Source organism: Eumetopias jubatus, unplaced genomic scaffold, assembly GCF_037043125.1.
Source record: "Eumetopias jubatus isolate StellerSeaLion01/CBP00866 unplaced genomic scaffold, mEumJub1_p1.0 scaffold_3, whole genome shotgun sequence".
Lineage (NCBI taxonomy): Eukaryota > Metazoa > Chordata > Mammalia > Carnivora > Otariidae > Eumetopias > Eumetopias jubatus.
Window position 1 is genome coordinate 81848914 of NW_028274809.1, and position 23531 is coordinate 81872444.

A 23531-nucleotide genomic window follows, 5' to 3' on the forward strand; every position below is an offset into this window, starting at 1 on the left:
TGGAATTGAGTTTCTTTTCTTTCTTTCTTCCTGTTTAAATCCACAGCCAAACTCCAAGAAGAGAAATCCTATGTAAAGTCTAAAAAAGAGTAGGTGCTCAATAAATAGTTCAAGTTCAAGTACTATTGTTCTGTTTTTGTCTTGGGCTGTAGTTATAGCTTGTATATAGAGAACACATTGTCATTCACAGGTCTCAGGCACAGAGGTCATCTTAGCTGGTCCTCACCACTGCCCCGGATGGTAGATAAAGTAGATGTTCTTACATGTGGTTTTCAGATGAGGAATCCAAGAATGACCAAGGTACTTGTCCAGGGTGATACAGTTAGTAAGTGGCAGACCTGGTAGTAGAATCCAAGTATTCTGGCTCCTAACACAAAGCTATTTCTACTGTGTCTAGCTGCCTTGTTCCTTTGAAGCATATCTTGTCTCCCCAACAAGAGTGAAAGTTCTCCAAGAGAAGGAACTACAAGAATTATCTTCAGCAACCCTAGCATATGGCTGAGTCTTGGGCACAAAGATTCTGTTTCCTAAGGTACGTATCAGTTTATTGATAATTCGCCTCACTGTTATGTATGGTTTCTAAAATATTTAAATCATTTTATATACAGTTCATGTGTTTCCTCACATAACTCAGCAAAAGAGACTTTCAGTTCTCACCTAATTCTTCTAGGTACATGGGAAAACTGTACCTTCCTTGCCTCCCGGTCACTCTTGGGAGAGGTCAGATGATGAGTTCTGGCCAACAGGCTGTGAGAGGTGGTGCCACAGATCTCTCCAATCTCTTTTCTCCTGCCACCCCCATTATGGAGGGGTACTTGCGTAGCAATAGTAGAGTCCCAGGATCTGAGCATCAGGGATGCTCTGTTGAGACTTGTAGAATAGCTACCCTGGAGAGTGGCCTGGGTCTGTCATGGAGTTTGTGAGATAATCAACTTGTATCATGTTAAAACCCAAAGATTTTAGTTTAGTTTTCTCTTTTGACCTCAGCATAATCTACCCTATTCTGACAGTACAACATGGAAATGTTTAATGGCCAGCCTATTAACATCTCAAACTCTCAGAGTTGCCTTGGAAAAATCATAAGGAATTGTTCTTCTTAATTTATGTTTGGAAAAAAACTAGGGTACAGAGAGGTCAAAGGAATGACCTTGAGCCACTCCTCAGGTCAGTCTCTTAATCCAAGTTGGATCTTTCCCCACATACTTAAGGACTACTATATAAGAAATATAAATCAGGTGCAGAAAAATGCAGACTAATACGCCAACCCTCTCTGCTTGTAGACTAACCTCCTCTAGCCTCAGCTTTCTGCCCTGCTTCACAGCCATCTTCCGTTTTCTGTCTGGTTTCCTACTTAACTGCTGTTGATGCCTTTACCAGGGCAGGCTATGTTGAAAGAGGCATTATTATTTATCACTGTGTTGCCGGAGTAACACCAGCCTGCACAAAGATGCAGTTGAAGAACTGGCATGTGTACAAAAGATAGCTCTGCTGGTCTTGTGTAGACTTCTCGGTCCCCATCTCGTACCCTTAGCCTGTGTGAGGAAAAAAGAGGGATCAAGCTTGCTGTCTTTTTGAGGAGGAGCATATCTCTAAGAAAGGAGAGAGAGAGAGCTTGCATAATCTCATAGTAAGTTTCAGTTCAGTGATGGTCGTTACAGTTTTCCCATTGTTTCCACGTAAATCCTTTCCTAATCAAATCAGTTCTTCTTCATAACTCCAAGTAAAATCCAATTACCAGAGTTTAGGGTCTTCTTTTCATCTTTTTCCCAATTTCGGTTGAAATTTAGACTTTTGTACAACCTGATTTCCCTAAAGTTTTACACACACTCACACACATACACATCCCTCTTACATAATGTATAAAACTTTATGCACACAAAGTGTATAATATTTTTTCAAATTTCCTTTCTTTTTTCTTTTTTTTTTTTTTGAGACTGGATTTTGGGGGTGTTGGAGGGATGGTGATTAAGACATTAAGCCTTGGACCCAGACTAATTTTTCTGTATAAATTTGCACGGCCTACCAGGAAGTTACTAATGTTTCTTTTCAGCGTTATAAAGTTGAACAGATTATTCAATTCATATTTTAACCTCAAAATTTACAACTATTAGGAAAAAGCTGAGAGGGAGGCTGAAAAGATGTTCCTTGGGGGAATTTTCATTGCTGAAATAAAAGATACCAATAGACTCACAAAAAGTTCCATAAAACAAATGGGAAAAAAATGTTACACTGAAGATACAGATAATTTGGGAAGCTGCAGCCATCTGGTTATGGTCAAAATAGCTGCTTCTGATGTCCTTAGATGGTACAAATTACTGGCAGACCTCAAAAACCAAAACAGGAATCCATTTTGAGATCAGATTCCTTTTGCCTTCAAGACATGTTTATAAAGAAATCAAGATTAGAGGAAACAGAGGAAGAACTGAAGTGTGGAGAGAACATATCACCAAAGGGCTACTTAATTTGGCCAGTGATTAACATGAGCTGCATTTGGATGAGAGGGCAGGTGGCTGTCAAACCCCAGGTCGTTCATTTGGCTTTTTCATCTTATGATAGCCATCAGTGCCCCCAGCTCCCCACATGGGAGCTGTTGGGTGATCTCGTAAGAGCTCTGTTACCAGTGGCAACCAAGAGGCTTCTTGGGATAGGGTAGTGGACATTAACCAGAGAGGACATCCACTGGTGACTAGCGGACAGTTGCTTCTAAGCACTTAGGACTCACTCCTTTGGAGGCTCCTCCAAAAATGTGGGGGGAGCACTTTGCAGGGTTTGGGAGGAGAACTTCATTTGTAGGAAGTGCTAACATGATTTGAGCATTTAAAGTAAACGTACTCTAAAAAAAATTAAAAGTAAGTGAATTTATAATTCCCAGGTCAACAAAATCTTAGTATACTGGTCTCATTACTGAACTGCCTCAAGCAGCCTATGAGGGGATTGTCCACTGACTCATCCTCCCTTCAGTCACTGCACAACTAGCTGGGGCACACCCTCATATCCCCCTTCCAATCCTGTGTTCCCTGGTTGTGTGAGCATGGCACTTTCTTTCCCTTGTTTCTAAGCTTAGATAACCTTTCCTTCCCCTCATATCTTCTCTTCTATCTTCCTCATCTCCCTCCCCAATTTCTAGGACTGTTCTCTGCTCAGGTCCCTATTCTGATTTCCTGTTCCAACAATCTGTGAGGTCAGAAACTAAGAAATCAAATAACTTCCTCAAAATACTTGTTTTTCAGTAATGCGGAGGGGAGAATGAGGAAGAGGGGGGTTGATATTCTTGTATGTAAAAAAAAGCAATTTTCATACTTTAACAGATAATTTAAGCATGCTATTTATGCAGATTTTAAAAATCATTTGAAAACTTTTTTTGAAACCACTTAAAAAATATTTCAGAGTAATTGCATGGAATGTTGAAGAAAATAGCATCTACCTTACGCTGGTTATATGCGCATTGTTTTCGACTTGGTCTTTAAGCTGTTCAAAACACTGGATATCCTTTTTATGTCTTCAGTTGCGATGGGAATTGATGCATAATGTGTGTAAATAAAACAATCTTACTGAAACAGTAACTATATGGCATCACAGAAATTCCCTTGTGAGGTTCCTGGGGGCCACTTCAAAGACACAGGTATTCATTCTCCAGATAGGCTGCAACGGAGCCAAGCCGGAGCCCCATCATTAGAAAACTCCTGGCCTGTGAATTAAGAAGGGTACTTTGCATGTGTCAAGGTTCCCTGAGAGAAAACCAACAGTTGTTTCAAAACGAGTCTTACGTGAAAAATCTCAAGGGCACACGTTCTGATTTATAGATGTTGATTCAGAGTCAAGCTACTCTGTGTAGCTGGGCTTCTAGGTAAATAACAGAACTTATCTATAGGTGGTTAATGCTTCTGCTGAGTAATACCCAGGAGGTCAGTCAAAACTGAAATGATTTTTAACAAATTTGGAGCTGATTTTTTGCCTGAAAAATGTGTCTGTATTAGGTAGGATAGGTGAATTGCCATAAGAATAGACCCGAAAATATATTATGGCTAAGACACCATAGAAGTATATTTCTTGCTCGTATGATGATACTGGGCAAGCGAACAAGCCAGAAGTGTGGCTGTCTTCCATGAAGTTATGTAGGGCCTGGGCCGACGGAGGCTGTGCCATCTTCAGGTGCCTCCAAATGCACAGCTGGTAAGGGCCAGACTCAGAGGAGCACGCATGGAAGGCTTTTGTGGTGGGCCGGGCCTTGAAGTGGCACGTATCACTTCTGCCCACATTTCACGGCTCCATGGCCATACCTAACTGCGGAGGAGGGTGGGAAATAGGGTCAACCTGTGATCCCAGGGAGAAGTGGATACCCAGGTGTGAGTAGCAGCCAGTGGTCTCTACCAGTGTCTGTTTATTCATCGGTGGCTGTTGTGACCTCCAGGAATAGACATATTTCATTCAAGAGGGGGAAATTTGTCAAAACAGCGTAAAAGGGAGCTCTCTTTTCCAAAGCATTCAGATAAGTGAGACGTCCTCCAAGGAGAAATGTTTATTTAATATACAAAGTTAAAAAACATCAGCACTCCATGCTGCCCCAGCTCTGTCTGCCCAGCCCCAAACCCAGCAGGAACAGCATGCTGTCTTCCTTCCCCAGGGCAGTCATTTAATATCCTGAGGCTAATACCCAGTTTTTTTTAACAACGTCTTTAACAAAGCTTTACTTAATTCAATATAGTATCATTGAAAACATTTGTTTGAGTATGTATTTGTGTGTGTGTGTGTGTGTGTGTGTGTGTGTGTGTATTTTCTGTCGTTGAGACTATGGTTTATACCCAGGGAATGACATAACTCCGAACCCAAGTCACTTGTACTGAAGCTACTCCATTTACAGTCCACTCATTATTAAGATGAACATAATATCCTCCTTTGGACTTTTCTGGCATTTGAAAATGAATAAACACACCCTGGTTGGATAGGCAGTGGGAATAAGAGACCTTAAAATAACTTAATGACCTTGTTCTTTACTGGCCTTAAATTGTATTTAATCTAAGGGTGGGCCCTTGCTGCTGGGTGACTTGCAGAACCAGTTATGTTTCATATAGAATGACTTTGTTCATCTAAAACCAGAGGTGAAGTCTTTGTCTAGGCTAATTAGGTGGGTAAAAGGGCAAAGCAAACAAAACTGCTTTGGAGCCAACTTGATTATGCAGGTTTATGAAGAACGGTGAATACTTTTGATAACTGAAACATTCAGATAATCCCTAAATCTCAGTCTACCCATTGGTTTTAATTACTTCCTCCATGGGTTTGGTACCAGGTGCATCAGGTCAATCACTTTGTTTTTCCTATTTCCCCTGCCCTTGGCACAGCCACCTCCCCCCCCCCCCCACATACACAGCTGTGGGCTTGCTTTTCTAAGGGAGGGTCTAACAATGGGTGCTAGGAAGAAAATGGTAAGGCTGGGTAGTCCATAAACTGTGTGCGAGGCCTCGGGCAACTGAGGATTGCCAGCAATTGATCTTTTATCACTGAGTTTATGGCACAAACCAGGAGAAAGAAATGGGGTATGGGTTCTGAACCCAGACACACCTTGGTGCAAATCTCACTGACACTACTTATCAGCTATGTGATTTCAACGAATTATTTGACTTCTCTGAGCCCTAGCTTCCCCATCTACAAAAGGAGACTGAAATTGTCCCTTTCTCAAAGAGTTGTGGTAAGGATTAAATGAAATCATGTGTGTTACATTCCTAGTCTGGTGCCTGGCATGCAGTAAGCGCTTAATCAGTGTTAGTTACAATTATTATCTAAGAAAAATTCGGCTGTCCCGTTCTTCCCTTCACGTTCCACGCTGGTCTCTATTCCTGATAAGAATCAAAGGGGCACATATTGTTGAAATTCCTCACCCAGGTGCTGTTTTAGTAGTTAATGCAGTAGCCCCCAATGCCCTTTATGACCTTAGGGATGAAACAGCTTGGTGGTTCAGAGCAGCCCTTTCTTCTCAGCTCTATTTTGTTCTTGATATAGCTGTTCTATTCACACACCTTGCAATCTGTGAAGTTAAAATTAACCTATTTGCCAACCTGCGTCTCAGTGAGAAACTGAAAAATTACACCTTCTCTACGCACTAGACAGTGTTTTCTAGTGCATCTTTGATGAAGAATATGTTAAAGGAAGAGATGGCTTAAAGGGAAAAGACTGAGTTCTATCTGCGCTTAGTTTATTTCCTTGGAAGAGTACTCTGCAAATGTCAAAAGCTGGATTGAGAGAACAGGATGTGACATGGAAGTCGCTCAGTTGTGTCTCCACACACGTTTTTGAAATGGGGAATCAAAGTGTGCCAGTGTAACTGTCAGATTTGGGCATATGGAACAATCTAAGGAATCTGACTCTTTCCAGTAACAAGTTTAGCAACTTCCTTCTAAGAGAGAGAGAAAGAAAAACACTCACTGCACTCACAACCAATGGTTATCTTCAGTCAACAGTTCAAAGGAGTCTACTTTCCATTCTGTATCTGAGCTGACATTTCCCTGGCTCTGGGTAGGAGTAGAATAGCTGACCTGGATGTTGCCACTCTTTGATCTTAGGGGCCCTGGAGTAACCTGGTAGTCTTCTGCCTCCCTATTATTTCAGAGCCATGATAGGTAGCCAAGGGTGGCTCTGTTTGCCTTGACCTTGTCCTGGAGGGCAGTAGGGTAATATTATTTGTCTCCGAGATGGCCTGGACCATGGCACTAGGCTGTGCAGATGTACACTCTTCTATTTCCTGTCTCCTTCAGGGAGCCATTGTGAGTTATTCCTCAGTCCTTTCTGGACTTATTTCCCTGTTTTCCCCCACCTTTCCCCAATAATTCTTAGAGACTCTGAAGTTTCAGGTTCTAGAGACTAAAATCAGTGGGGATGGGGCACAAACTTTGAGGGAGTGGTGTTCAAGGCCCGGGCCCAAGAATTCCTAAGCCATCAGAAAGCTACTTGAGACTAGACCCTTAGAGATATGATAAGAGGAGAGGAAGGGTTAGAAATATCTGCTTCTTGCCTGGCACGGGGAACCCAAAATCAGGGTGAGTAGGTGTCTGTATAGTGGGTAGATTGAAGTATTAGGCATAGCTCTCTGCCCTGAAATATTCTGTTAATATCTATAATTTTACTACTGGAGACTTATTCTTTGGATCTGGAGATGTTTTACTTTCCAAACGGTCTTTGTCTACATCTGTTTGGGAAATAAAATTTTAAAAGTACTTTCACATATATTAATCCAATCCTTAAAACAACTATGTGAGTTAAGTACTATTATTATCCCCATTTTACAGATGAGAAACCTGAGGCACAGAGGCATTAGCCACTTTCTCAAGATCCCACAGCTGGGAAGTGGTGGGGCAAGAACTTGAACCCAGGCAGTGTAGTTCCCAGAGCCCCAGCTCTTAGCCCCAATGCCTTTCTGTTCTACACCGACAGCATTAATTCTTACTTTGCTAGCTCTAACATCTAACTGCTATCACAGAAACTCCAGTCTCCAGCAAAGCTCCCACGGCTCCCACCCTCAATTATTTCTGGGAATTCCCAGAGACTAGTAGGTGTGGGTCAGTGGATATCCATATAATGTAGAGTACCTACCAAAACCCTTTCTCCTATTTGGGTGTCCCCTGGATAGTATCTTGCTGCTGTCTCTATATTGCAACAGTTTAACCTAAGAAGGTTTTGTTCTTTATAGTCTCCAGTGAGCTCAAACCAGGTGGTGTTCCATACTGAAGGAGTGAGGATTTATGTGAGATATTGGGGCTTTGAGCAGCACTGTGCTGTGCCCAGCTGTAAAGGACTTCTGGCATGTGGGCTTGTCTGCCAGGATCCCTTTGCTAAAAATTGCCCCCATCCCCACCCCTTCCCCCCATCCTCATAGTTAACATAGGAATGAACACCTTAGGTATCCTTTCATGTTCCCAGGCCCCCTGGCAGGTCCACCATGGAAAGTGGGCCAATCCCAGCAGTCCCCCTTCTGGACCCAGATAATGGCCCAAGGCTGATTCAAACTGGGCTAATGAGTCCTTTCCTTGGGGGGACCAGTGTCCAGAGAGAGCCTGAGGGCCTCTTTCTAGGGATTAAATCTATAAGATGTAAAACTTAACAACTCTCGAAGGTCATGGATCCTCACATTCAAAGAAAATCATTCTGCAGGGGGAGAGGATCCAGTGGATGGGCAGAGAGGCAGCAATGAGGAACAGAGTAAAAGCTCAGTGTGCACTTGAATTCCTGATTCCAGTAACTTCGGAGGTTCAGCAGTATCCCCACTCTCGCCATGTCTTACTGTTGTTCCTTTCTTGAATTACCATGAACCAGCAAAGTCCCCTGTTTACTTAAGCTGATTTGAGTTGTGTTTTTGTCCCTTGCAACTAAAACAAATATAAAAGTCAAGCAGGTGACAGTTTCTGGCTTAAGTATCTTGATATTTATTTGCAACTCTCCCTTGAGCTTTAACAACCGGAGTGGGCCAAATGAGAATTTTCCACCAAAACACTTTCCTAAATTCCATTCTACTCCCCCTCTCCATATTATAATTAGTTCCTTAGACCTAAGGCTGATGATTTTAAAGCTTTCACTTATATATGCAAATACACCTGGGAAAAGAAACACCTTAAACCAATATCAGCTAAAAGCCATTATCTGTAGAGAGACTAGCTGACAGCTAAGAATAAGACTTCTGGGAAATGAAAACTAGTCAGAGAGAAGCAGAAGTTTGATGTGTAAGTCAGGGAAGGGGAAGACAGAATTTGTCAAGGACAAGCCTTGCTTTCTGGATGTCCTTACTTTAGCAGAGTAAACCCAGGCATTTGTATGTTGTACTTCTCTTCCTACTGAGAATGTGATTAAATTAAGACAAAATATGACAAAATATGTATTTTTTGCTGTACTTGAATAAAACAAGGGGATTGTTGTTTATTTTATTGTACATACTTTAAGTTTGGGCCTTTTAAAACTTAATATTTAGACACTCCAAATGGGATGCAAATTGGTAATATGTTCTTTTTGAACCAAAGCCTCTGGAACTTTAAAAGAATCAGATTACAATGCTGCAAATCTACCTTCCTCATCACGATTTCATATTCACTGAACTGGGAAAATGGCTGGGGCTAGGAATCCTGTAAATAAGTACCTTTGATTTTCTCCTGGGTTGCTAATCAGCCTGCCTAAAACCAAATCTTTGTCTCTTTCTCTTGAAGACAAATGGAAAAACCAAAGAGAATGTAGCTATCCTGAGTTTTGCTTGCTTGATGCCTCCTTGAAGGCTCCCCCAGCTTCTTGTGTTGTTTAGGGAACATTTATTACTAGAGAGTTTATACACCTATGTTTCCTGACCCACTCATTTTATCCACCCGTGGAATTTTAGATCTGAAAGGGACTTCAGGGATTTCAGGGACTGAGTGCTCCAAATCTTTTCATCATAGACCTTAGAAAATTGAGCTAGTTTGATCAGAGTCCCAGCCATTTAGAGGTCTTTAACTCCTAGGACAGTGCTCTTTCCAGGTAAAACACAGGATTTTCCAAATTAGATCTGGTGATCATATATCAATGTCAAATTTATGTTCAGTCTACATTTGTTTCCTTTGCTTACCTTTCATGGCAGAGCTGACAGAACTCATTTTTGCTAATTTTTGATCCCCCTCTAGGTTCAAGGAACTTGACCTGGGCTCGTAGGACTGGGGGAGGTGGGGAGCACTGGGTAGGTGGGATTGGCTCACTGATTGCCTGAAGTAGAGCCAAGGGAGCCCCAAAAGCCTGTCCAGATGAGGAGCTGATGTTCAGTCCAAACCGAAATTTCCATTTCTAGGAACTGAGTGGAGATGGAGATCAAAGGCCATATGATGCAGGCTAGAAACCAGTGAGGAGCAGGAAGTTGGGAAGGGAGTTCTGGAAGGCAGAGCTGGAGGAAGTGCCTGAAGCCTTAGAGCTGGGGAGCTTCCTTCCCACATCCCCCTGCCTGCACCTTTCCTTGAGGATGTGGGGGAACTGATCTGTACCCACAAGACCTCAGTGATTAAATAAAACAGAAACCTCCTTTATCAGAAAAACTGTGATTCTGAATGGTATTTTTGCATGAATATTTGTCAGTCTTGTTTATCCTGGTTGGAAAGCCCATGATCATGCCTGAGAAGCCGTCTTAAGTCCATGGGTCTATTATAAGCCTAGGAGATATCGTTGATAAATAATCAAAGAGCTAGAAAGTGTGAAAAGCAATATTTTATGTGTTTTAAGAAATGTATTTTTTTTGGCAAATTCTTGATGTGCTTCCATGTAAATAATTTATGATTAAAATTCTCCCACCTTTTGGTTTGACAGTTTCGTGTTGAAATGAACACAAGGAGTCCCTTGAGAAAAGCACTGGAAAAGAATGATAGGGATTTTCGTGCTGGTGCAAGAATAACTTCTCTGTTCCCTCCCTGAATAAGGAAGGGTGGGGAATGAGGAAATCTGTAGAGATAACGCTAGTTTGAAAACTTGTTTGTTTTTCTTCTTTTCATCTTCTCACTCTGCCTTATACTCCTCCTCCTCCTCCATATCCTCCTTCATTTGACCTGAATTCAGATTTAAAAACTTCAGAAGCCATGAATCATACGTGTATTTCTTGGAATAATGTAATACACAAATGAATGAAAGTGTTTCAAACTTGCATGACAGATGATGAAAGTGCACAGTGGAGGTGTAATGTGTTGTTTCTGTGTAATTGGTTAGAAGGTAGGTATGGTCACGCTCTGAGGAAAATGAGCACGCTGCTCCTGTGTGCTTGCTAAGTCCCTCTTTGCAACTGATATAGCACCAAGCATGTGCCTGCCCTGCCAGCTCATGTCATTTCATTACTGACATTTTCAGTTCCTCTTTCCAAGCATGCTTTTGAAGTTCTGTGCTTTGCCTGTACTTCATAAAACTGTGGTCACAAAGAGTAGGAGATTTGGAAGGAGTTTAGGGAAAGGAAGTGAAGGGAGGTACCCCAAAGAATGGTTTGCTGCCAGGGTCGGGGTAGGTGGGTGATATTGAACCAGGGCTGACGGTCTTGGTTGGGCCACTTCTTTTTACTTCATAGATTTGTGCAGACAAAATCTGGTTGAAATGATTATCATGGGAATCACAAAGAGAAACACTTGCCTCTTCGCCCCATCCATGATCTCCCTGAGCTCCAACTCCTTTCTTCGCAGCAGAGAAACATTCCTCCCAATACTCTGTGTGCCCCCTCCAGACAACATGGGGAGTGCAGAGGCATCCCTGAAAGTGCCTCCCTTATGCACCTCCAAACTGTGCAGGATGAGCCAAAGCTCTAGGAAAACCTGCCTTTGTGGGTGCTTTTCTGGCTGCCTTTGACATATTATTCCCCAAGCCAATATTTCCCTCCCTTTTTTTTCTTGAGGGGTTGGGGCTAGGGGATTCATCTGTAACAGTATCTGGAGTCTTGTTTTCTGTATTCTGGGAGGTTCAGCCTGGTGTGAATAGGTGTGACGTGAAGAGTGTTCAGAGGATGAACCTCCAGGGTAGATACTGTGGCTCAGTGATGACATCCATAAGCCAAGCTCTTTCAGTTTTCTGCCCAGTCATTCTCAAGGCGTTGGTGTTTGGCTCTTGTGCTGGTTATCTCGGGGCCATAAGACGGCTGTCACAACTCCTGGCAACATGGCATGTTCAAAGACAGAAAGGAGGAGTGGGGATTGGGGTAGGTGGAAGAAGAAATGGCTTAAGGTAATTCCCTCTCTGTCTCTATCTCTCTTTCTCTGTAGATAGATAGATAGACAGATATATATAAAGATAGATAGATACATACATAGATATATGGATATATTAAAAGGCCCCACAGGATGTTCACTCATATCTCACTGACCAGAACTTTGTCCTGTACCACCCACAGTACAAGTCTGGGAAAGCTAGTATTGGGCAAAAATGAATGGGATTGCTAGCAATGGCTTAACTACTCATGATTCAAATGCTAGGGGTAGAACACATCACTTTTCTGCACAAAATGGTGGTTCTGTTGGTATGGACGAAGGGGCAGATGGCTGTTGAGGGGCCAGACAACAGTTCTGCCACAGAACCATGGTTTTGTTTTATCCTCCTCCACACTGTCACTGGACTGTGACTCATTCATTCTGGGGGGCTTCCTTCCCAGTCCTAGAGAATGAATCATGATCGTGAGGGATTTAAGCCAATCATGATGGCCCAATTTCCCTTGCCAGTGGTTGGAGTAAGCATGGAAATGTGGCACAATTTTGGCCAATGAGATGTAAGAGGAATTGGACAGGGGGCTTCTGGGAAAGATTTGCCTCTTTGACTAAAAATGACACATAGGGGAAAAGAATATTTGATTTTTCCAGAGGATGTTGGCATGTATGGTGTGATGGGTAGTGTTGCTGCAGTCATGAGGAGAGCCACACAACATGCCGAGAAAGGCAAAAGGGAGAGACAAAATTCATGGGGCCTGATGACGACTCTGATCTGCTGAATTAACTATCCCTACAGACCCCTAATGAAGAACTTATAATATGAATAATAATTCTTATTGTTTAAGCCACTCTGAATCATTTTTTTCTTTTACTTTCAGTCCAAAGAATCTCAAGACAAGAGGCAAGAGTTATTAATTAGGTGATCTTTGAAAAATGTATAACTCAAAATATTACTCCCTAGATATGCTCTCCAACCCAAAGCAATCCATGATCAAATGAATGTGGGAAATTTGAAAACTATATGTTTGTGGAAGTTAATGATCAAATTAACATATCAAAGCCTAGGAGCAAAATTATTCTTAAAGAGAATCTTTGCCTCTGCTTATAATCCTGTAGCTCCTTTTTATAAGAGGAGTCAAATAAATAGTATGTAGGTAAGTGAAAATGCTTTTGAATAGAAAATATATTTGATGTAGTAATCCCCCTCTCCTAATAAGAAATCTGTAAAAACCCCTGCTCTTCTCCACCCCTTGGACTTGAATCTATCCTTGACACTGGGAAATCACTACCAGGACTCTTGTGCTTTGCAAATATCTTGAGATGGTCCATTGTTTCCATTTGAAGACCAGCTCTCAGTTATGGCTGCACAGACCAGCTGCCCTGACTTTTACAATCATCATAAAGTGTCTTCCTGTTAGTCAATAAGCATTGATTATTGATTACCAGCCATAAGCCCCAAACTCTGTGAAATCTGAAGAAGTACAAGTACAAGATATGGTCTATATATTAGTTTCCTAGAGCTGCTATAACAAATGAAATTTTTTTTATTTAAATTCAGTTTAGTTAATATATAGTGTATTATTAGTTTCAGAGGTAGAATTTAGTGATTTAGGGGTTTGCATATGACACCCAGTGCTCATCACAGCCCTCTTTAATGCCCATCACCCAGTTATCCCATCCCCCCACCCACCTCCCCTCTAGCAACCCTCTGTTTGTTTCCTAGAGTTGAGTCCCTTATGGTTTGTCTCCCTCTCCATTTTTGTCTTATTTTTCCTTCCCTCCCCCTATGCTCATCTGTTTTGTTGCTTAAATTCCACACATGAGTGAAATCATATGATCTTTGTCTTTCTCTGACTGACTTATTTCACTTAGCATAATGCCTTCTAATTGCATCCACATTGTAAATGGCAAGATTTCATTCTTTTGATGACTGAGTAATATTCCATTTTACATATATACCACATCTTCTTTATCCGTTCATCTGCCAACGGACATTTGGGCTCTTTCCATATTTGGCTATTATGGACACTGCTGCTATAAACATAGGGGTGCATGTGCCCCCTTGAATCACTATGTATCCTTTGGATAAATACCAAATAGTGCAATTGCTGGGTTGTAGGGTAGCTGCTCTCTTTTTAACTTTTTGAGGAACCTCCATACTGTTTTCCAGAGTAGCTGCACCAGTTTGCAGTCCCTCCAAAAGTGTAAGAAGGTTCTCCTTTCTCCGCAACCTCGCCAATATCTATTGTTTCCTGAGTTGTTAATTTTAGCCATTCTGACCAGTGTGAGGTGGTTTTGGGAAAAATCTATTCTTGCCTCTTCTAACTTCTGATGGTTGCTGGCAACCCTTGTCTTTCTTTGCTTGTGGCAGCGTAACTCTGCCTCGATTTTTTTGTGCTGTCTTCCCTCTGAGTATCTGTGTCTCTCTCAATGACACTAGTCATTGGAATAGGGCCCACCCTAATCCAGTACAATCTCATCTTAACTAATTATACCTGGAAAACCCTATTTCTAAATAAAGTCATACTCTGAGGTACTCTGATGGACACTATCAAATCCAGCAGAGTCTGTGGTTGAGGAGCATTCACTCTGGTTGGGTTTGCCCCAAATTCTGTTACTGACAGTGTTGTCCTTACTGTGAGAGCCATGTGGCTCAGAGAGAAGAAAGTGTTTAAGTTGTTCGGATGGGTCAGGGAAAATGTGTGGATGAAGTGGAACTTGAATGGAACCTTGAAATACGGCTGGAATTTCGCCTGATGGAGGGGACAGAGTAGAATGTTTTGGAAATTGGAGATGGGAAAAATTCATGATCAAGGACTGTGAATTAACAACTCTATTCTGAAGAAATGAATTACTTGACTCCTTACTCACTTGGACTGTGATTCCTGAGGACATATGTGGTCAGGGTAGTGCAAAAGGTCCCGTTCCCAAGGCCTACCTCTTCTTCATGGCTGGGAAGGGTTGTTGTAGGGAAAGGAGACGTGTGTGTATGGAGGAGTGGAGCACTGAGGAATTTCCCTTATGTAATGAAAATGGCCTGTCTCTCTCTCCTTGCAAGAAAGAAGTTAGGGATAGTAGTGAAAAAAGATTATATACTTTAAGTAATCGTAAAAGCTTAACACAGAAGATGGATGATGCCTGCTTAAAATAGATAGGTGAAGACCACAGTGGTAGGTCAAATTTAGATGTGGATTCTTTTTTTTTTTTTTTTTTTGGCTTACATCCAGAGGAAGATTTAAAATCTGTATTATTATCTACAGGGTTTTTTTTTTTTTCCTGCCAGGATTGTTTCTTTTTTAAGTTATCATTAAGATTTGTACACCTGTCTAAATTTATTTCCCAAACGTCCTATTAACTGTTTACTTATAGCCATCTAAATTCTTGTAGTATTGTTTGGATGCTCCAACTATTTAACCTTAGTCATTTTAAAGTAACTATAGCATAACTCCACATGCAAAAAACTACTAGAAAAGACTTTGCTCGGCTTCACATGGAACCAGCAGAGTATTTTACTTCCTTTTCCTTTATATAGCTGCTTTTCCCTATATATAGATCAAACAGTTTTTATAAGTATCTCTAATTCCTGGTCTTCAAAGTCTGCTAGAGCAGCCCTGAAAATTGTCTCCAGAAATAAGTTTCTATGCAGCCTACTAATTTAATTCAGCCGTCCCCAAATTTACGAATGGCGTTTGCTCCAAAATGACATCCTTTTCCTTTGCTACAACCACAGCTTCGGTTCAGTGCCCTTTAGACCACTATTGCCATCCACAGTGCAAGTTTTCCCTGTAACTTACAGATCCTATGAGCATGAGTCTCCTGCCTGTCACTGGCTTCTTTAATAAATCTCATCATATTTTGATGGCAAACTTTGGGTTTCAGTGGCAAAAATTGTCCCTTTTTCCCCATCTCCTGCAGGATGGGATCAAGGTGCACTCTCTATGGTTAAGTTGATGCGGCTGAACAAAATAGAAAAAAATATTTTGTGATATGAGTAGAAATGGAAAGAATCTATATGACAATTAAAGAGAAATGATTAAAAGGCGCATATCCAGGGGCAAGGCACAGATGCTGATAATCAGAATGGAGGTAGGGTGTAAACATCTGGAGCAATTATTCTCATGCTTATGGATACTGGTTGCTTTTTCCAGACTGTTGCTATTGCTCGGGGTCTCTTAACCTCTGGGTCAGTTGGTCTCACAATCATTTCTGTGATGAGCTGCTGGAACATGGGGTGTCTCACTTTCTAAAGTACTGAACGACTTTCCTTTTTGAAGAAAGAGGCTACTTTTACCTCAAGGATCATTTTAACATAGAAACTATTCAAGGGGTCTTCCCAGTTTGTAAATTTGAAGCTGACCTTGAAGCATTTTAGAGAAAAGCTTTGGAACACTTCTGGCAGATCATCTTTTTAGTCCTAGACGCTGGAGAGAAATGAAAGACTTGACAGATATCAGAACTAGGTAATGCTTTTTAGCTAAAATTGTGATGGAAACTTATGGGAGTTTGGGGGTCTCCACAGAAGTAAAGGGTATTTGAAGTGTGTTGGCTAACGTGCTCAATCAGGGTTCAGTGTTCTTCTGTGAACCAAGATCTAGAGAATTGTGTATTGTAAATTCTATGAGGTCAAGAACTAAGTCTGCCATATTAGAACATTTCTAGCACCTTGCTCTGTAACTGGCACATAGTAAGCTCTCAAATATTTGGTGACTGACAGAATAAAGAATAAAAAAATGAATCTCTGAGATCTGCGCAGAGTTGGATCTTATTGGTAGATGTGAAAGACTTGAAATTCCATTAGAAACTCATTACTTTGTTTTAAATATTGCCCTTCCCTCCCCACACTTTCTTTGAAACACAAATACACCTGAGCAAGGTGACATGGTAGTCCTCAGATGTTTTACCACAGATGAGTTATTTGAGAAAAGAGAGAGAGAGAGAGAGAGAGAGAGACTACTAGTGGGGAGGAAGGGCAAAGGGAGAGGGAGAAGCAGACTCCCCGCTGAGCAGAGAGCCTGATTCTGGGCTCAATCCCACGACCCTGACATCACGGCCTGAGCTGAAGGCAGATACTTAACAAACTGAGCCACCCAGGTGTCCCACCACAAATGAGTTTATAGATCATGATGCCACGTGACATTCATGAAAGTGGGGAGAGGCTAAACAGAGGTAAATTGTTGCTGAAAGGGAGGCCAGAACACAGAAGACCAATTTGACCAATCCAAGTATTTTTCCTATGGCTGGTCTTGTAAAGAGAACTCTGCTTCAGCTGCTACAGTCATTCCTGGGAGCACCTGCAGCTTTTGGAAAGTAGCACAAATTAGGGGAAAGAGAAGAAAGGTAGTTGGAGAGTGAACTTTTTTTTTTTCTGACCTAGTTTTCTATTAATAAAATGTATTTATTACTTAGGCAACATTTTTCCCAGCAGGCAAATTATAACTAACAACATACAATTTTAAGCTAACATTCTTTTTGCTAAAGGCCTCAGTCATAACAGGTGTGATTAAGGGTAGTAAGTACTTGAGAAGGAAGAAAGAACAATTCTTTTATTGGAACATTTGTGGAAGGTCCAGTCAATGCGTTTAAGAATTATGTCAAGTATTTTATTTTTCAGCTCAGGGAAGACCACGATCTGTGAATGATTTTATAGCACTTGGGTAATGATGAATTCTGGTAGATACAACTGAAACAGTCCTGTGGATGATTATGCCCTTGAAGGTAATGACACGGGGTTTAAGGAAAATGGATATTTACATGTAGGAATTGAAACAAACACTGAATGTTCAATCTGCAGTGCTGTATGCTATTAAGTTACTGGAAAGAGAGAGAAACCCTGTGTGTTCTCAGCTTTTAGAATAGGGTATAAGGAAGAGGAGAGCTAGGAGATGGAGCCCGACGGTCACCCTTCCAATGAGCAGTAGTGGTGCTTTGGAAGTGCCTTGGGAGAGCATCAGCTGCTGTGAGTATGTTCCTTGGGCCACCGTTGTTGTACTTTCTTCCTGCACCTGGGTGTCTGGGGTGCGTGAAGTTGGAAGAGGGGTAGGTATGGTGTGCTGGTCAGGGCCGCCACGTCTAGCACTTGTAGCCTAGAGAATATAGGACGGTTGTAACAGTCATTTATTATAGGGGCCCTTTATTGGTTTTAAAAATAGACACTATTTTAATCAGTTATAAAAAGCTCCCTTTAGACCCAAGGGCCATATGGTCTTACTGGCAAACAATTTAAGTTCACATTGGTACTAGCTTGGTATCACTCATTTCTTTAGCATGCTGAGTCCCTACTATGTTCCCTATTCCGGGGCTTGGTATGCTGTTGTGAAAAAGACCCACAGAGTTTCTGGATTCTCAGAGCTTATATTTTAGTGGGGGTGATACACCATAAACAGGACATACAAATGCAGAGGTTACTTTTAAGAAATAGCCTCTACCTTGGAGGAACTCTTGAAGTAATTGGAGAGACCAATACATCAGCATCTACTTACCAGATAAGATAGAAATACAGTATCAGCAACTTGGAGGACCTTTGTGGATCTCTACTTGATAGCCAGTGTACCCTGTTGTGGGGCATTTTACAATGGAGTCCTTACACTTCAAGTTGACTTAGGTGTCTCTGGAAACATTTTCTTGTTATTGCCCTGCCCCTTTCTGATGATGTAATTACTTACGTTTCTGAAGAAAATAGTATTCTGATGAAATGGGTCACCGTCACATAGTGATTGATGACTACAGAGAGTGGGAGTATTGGACTGGTCCTCACTGTGCCTAACTATGGCTTACTTTTCAGTTCTCACTCAGATAACATCTTAAAAAGTGGCCTCTGGCCCCCCAACTCCCTCCCCCTCCCCGAGTTGTTCTTTGTTTCTTTGGTTTATCCCAAGGTGTTTACAAACAAGAAGAGGAGGTAAGAAAAATATGTGAAGAACCAGGAAAGGAGGCAGAAGGTGTAAAATGCTACAAATAATTATAAATAGTGTTATGTAGATTTAGTGAAAAAGAAGTCACTTATCTTTTTTTATTTCATATTTTAAAAATTGAATCCTTGGAGAAGATGAGCCTTTTATATATATGTATCTATATCTTTGAATCATTGGACAAGAAAATAAAGGTCCTGAAATGTTAACAAGATTTATGAACACAGGAACAAGGTCTTATAGAGGCGATTGAAATATGTGACAAGCATTAGCGTTTCAGAGTAGTGATGAGCTATTTGTATAGATTGATGTGGCTAAAAATTAGACAAGGCATATTAAAAGCTGAGATCATTCAGGCTTAGGAGCAGCTGAATATGAGCAATTATGAAGCAGTTAAGCCATTAAATAAAACTGAATATCTTGTGAACTGCCAGAGCAAAAAGGCACCTCCGTGTGACCGAGAGCTTTATCACCAACACTCTCCTCTCAAAAACATAAACATTAGGAAATGTTGGTGCCAAGGGCGATGGAGAGGCTTTTTAAAGGCAAATCATGTCACATGTTGCTCAGGACAGCAATCTCACGCAGAGAAAGCCATCTCTAACTGGGCATAGCGATTGTGTGAGCAGAATGTGGGGATAAAGGCATGAAGGCCAGCATTTTGGTATGGGGGCTGAGATGGGGTCTGAATAACACAGGGTCCTGTGGAGGATGGTTCACCTGGTTTTCGTCATGCTCCTATAGTTGTACATTCAGACTGGCTGCCTTCATCAGCTGATCCCTCATCTGTGAAGGATTGTAAACACGGGTAATGCTGTCTATGTGAAGACAGTTATTCCAGTCCCATTCTGCTCGGGTGTTAGGCGCTCCAGCATGAGAGGGTTTCAAGAACACACTATGTGAGGGGAAATAATCTTTAAAACATCTGTTCTTTCCCCCGTCACTGTGACTTGGCTACATCATTTGATAGTAAATAAGATTATTCCGTGAAGAAAAAAGCTGAGGCAGTTTCAGAGTGGATCTGCCCCCATGCAGTAATGCTGTGTCTATGTGCACAAGTCGTTTGAATGGCTTAATTGGTTGTCGATAGAAACATCTAATATTTATTAAGAGTCTGCCGTGTGCTAGGCACGGGGTAGGCATGTTTACATATTTATCAGGAGAAACAGGGTGTCCCAGTAGAAAGAGCACAACCATGAGAGCTTAAGTCTTGGCATAGCCTCTAACTAGCTGGGAAAACTAAACAAGTCATTTAAAATACTCAACAAATGTAAGGAAGGAAAGCAAAGTCTCTGGATCTGTATTTATTTTACTGTTTAAAAGTGTGTGTGCGTGTGCATGTGTGTGTACGTGTGCGTGCGTGTGTGTGCCTCTGTGTCTGGAAGAAATTATCTTTCATATTCCCTCCAGCTCTAAAGCTCTATGGGCTGTACATGTATCCAGCTTTATTTATATTTTTGACCCTTCTGCTATTTCTTGGATAATATACTTTCCATTTGCTGTATTTTCTTTCTTCTATATCCAAGTCAGTCATCAAACTCCACTTTGATTCTTCTTTGAATTATCTCTCAAATGCCTTCCTTTCAATCAGTCTTTCTGTATCAGGAAGCCTAGTGGTTAGAAGTGCAGGGCTCTAGAGTAGAATCAATTTAGGTTCAAATTCCTCCTTTACCATTAGTACCTGTGTAGTCCTATGATCTTGTGATCTTTACTATTTATTTAAAGTATTTGAAATTCAACTTCCTTCCCTGTAAAAAGGGATGTACTTCTTACCTCTCAGGATCGCTGTGAATATTAAATGATAAATGCATATAAAGTACTTATCAAAGTGTCTGGTATGGAAAACTGAGTGTTAGCTGGCCCTTATACTGCTCCATTATTATCAACGTGAGTGGTTGTTGTATTCGTTTCCTACCATTGCTACTGTTCTTTTCACCCTACCATCCTTTTTCATGAGACTGGTTGGCTACAACAGCCCTGTAGCTGATATGCTAACTCCATCCATGGAACATCTACAGTGGTAAATATGCTTCATGGTAGACTCTCTCTGTGTCCCATTTTGGAGAGTTTCTATTGTATTAGATTCAGGTTTACTAAGTTTTTTCCTCTAATCCTCATTGTATTTTTCATCGACAGAAATTTTAATTTAGGGGAGGGGGTATTATCCGTGTTCTCTCCTTAACTTGCTCATGTTTTCCTGTATCTTAGTGGTTCTCAACCAGAGGTATTTTTTCCCTCAAGGGGACACATGACAATGTCTGAAGATATTTTTTACTTGTCACAATGGAGGTTGGGGAATACTCCTGGAATCTAGTGGAGGAGGCCAGGGATGCTGCTCAATATCCTGTAATGCACAGGACAGGTCTCTCAACAAAGAGTTACCTGGCTCCCAAAGTCAGTTAGTAGTGCCAAAGCTGAGAGACCCTGCCCTACCCTGATATATGGAATACAGTTATAGTACCTGTTTTAATATTTTTGTCCAATTGTCCCATCATCTGTGTATTTCTGAATCTGTTTCTATTCGTTGTTTTTCTCCTCATTATGCTTCTTTACATGCTTGGTGAGTTTTCATTGGATGCCAGTTACTGTGGATTTTATCTGATTGGGAGCTGATTCTTTTAAATATGCTTATACTTTGTTCTGGACACATTTAAGTGACTTGTAAACAATTTGATCCTGTAGGCTTGTTTTAAAAATTTGGTAAGTGGAGTAACCTTTAGGGATAATTTTTTCTCACTACTGAGTTGTTAGCCTTATAAGTGCTCTGCCCGATGCCCTGCTTATTCTGTGTATCATAAGTTTTTCTACTCTGGTGGGGGCAGGGGAAAAATGGAATAATTTTCAGATGTGTGTGAGCTCTGTGGATTGCTTCTTGTCAGCAGTCTTTACCTGGCCTCAGTAATTTCCTCACACACATGGCCGGGTCAGCTGTCAGCAGAAGACAGGGAGAAACCATCTGTAGAACTTCCAGACACAGAGGCTGTGCAGCAATCCCCTCTCTGCTACAGTGTGCTGTGAATTCTAACCACCGTGGCCTCCCTTCTTAGCCAGCTCTATCTTCTCAACTCTGGGGGAGAGCTAAGCTCTGTTTGGGTCTCCTCTCTTCCTTATGGCCTAGAAACCCTCTCAAGGCAGTAAAAGTGAGCAATTGAGGTGGAACTCACCTGGTTTGTTTTCCTTCATTCAGGCATCATTGACCTGTGCTTCCTGTTGTCCAATGTCTGGAAACTACTGTTTCATATGTTTAGTCTGTTTTTTTAGTTATTTAATGTGGGAGGGTAAATCTGGTCCCTGATACTCCATCAGGATCAGAAGGGGAAGCTCACAGTAGACTTTGAAGAAAGGTACATAGACAGTGCTATATATTACATTTCAAACAGAATCCCATTTTGTTTCTACAGCTGCGCTTCTAGAAGCATAGTCCATCTTCAGAATCAAACTGGCGTTGGTGCTGAGATCTAAACCACAAGGTATGTATTTAGCAGAATAACCTCTGAACTCTTCCACTTGCTTCTCTCTGCTCCCGCTCTCCACGTGGCCCTCTTCTCTTGAGACAGTACTTCAGTGCTTCAGCTGTTCCATTTTTAAACCTTTTACCCTCCTGGATCCTATTACTTGCTCAATTAATTTGGACCTTTTTGCATTACTTTTGGCCTTTTCTGCAGTCAGGTCCTAAAGTTTATGTAGGGCTCAATAATTCATATGTCTGTTTGTTGGTTACAATGCAATTTAATGGTGCATTTATATTGCTGTATTTATTAGCTTTGAAATTCCCTAAAAGAGGTATCCATTTTCTGCCCTCAGGGCATGCTCACATTTTAATTACCACTTATGTATTAAAGAATATTTCTTTACATGTTTTCTAGTAACTTTTTTTTTCTTAAAGGCTTTCATTAAGGTATGTTTATTGAAGAGGATGGGGGCTGGAAACATAATGAGAACTGGGGAATGAAAGCAAAATAAAATATGACTGAGTCCCAAGTTTCAGCTGTGCCATTACTGGTTCTCTTGGTGACAGGATATTTTCAGATTTTTCCAAAACTAGGGAAATCTTAGCTCTTCGTGGCTTGTGGTCACTAGCCTGGAAGTTACTAATCCTGATGCTGTTAGGCTGTAGCTTGAGTGAGCTTGATCTGGTTAGGGGTTTGTTATGCTGCCCCATGTAGTATGATGCTTGACAATAAAGCCCAGGATTTAGGTTGAGTGGCTCATAAGATTAGAGATGGGAAATGTGGAGTCTTTCATCTTTTGGTTCTTAATTCAGAGCCAATCAAGAAGTCGTTGGATTTAATGACCTCCAGTTAGAGGATCCTGTGAAATAAGCTGTTGCTGTCAATCCTGTTTTTAATGGACAAGAATCCCCATAATTCAGTGCCACATGGTATCCTTTGTTCTATAGGGTTGATAAATGGGCTGTGAATTGACAGTTTCTGGAAACAATTTCTCCCTCCCTCCTCAGGGCTTTGGCAATTTGATAGGATAAACTATATGAGTGTAACCAAACTTTATTACTGATCCAAATATGTTATTTGGAGCTGTTCCAGGAGTTGGGGCTCATGTGGAGCATTGGGCCATGGTAGAAAGCGAATACTGGGAAAAGTCAAAGGAAGCTGGGATCCACCATTGACCTCACAGCACAGGGAGCACTGTGGAAAGAGGTCAGCACTTTCCAAGCCAGGGTACCCACTCCTTATTCTGGGGGTCAGTAGCTGTTTGAGTTGCCAGAGTCAAGGCCAGGAGGTCAAGGCCAAGAAGATAGTAAAACACTGAGTACGAACTTGAATAGCAGTCTGAAGATATTAGTAATAGAGAGGTTAAAGCTGAGGCTCCCCCTCTTGACAGAAAGTCTCTTACATTTTTCCTTGCAGTGGGTGTTGATGAGTCATTTTAAGAAAATAGTGTGTAGACTGAGCAGGATAATGCAAAATAACAACAAATTATGACAAATGGCATA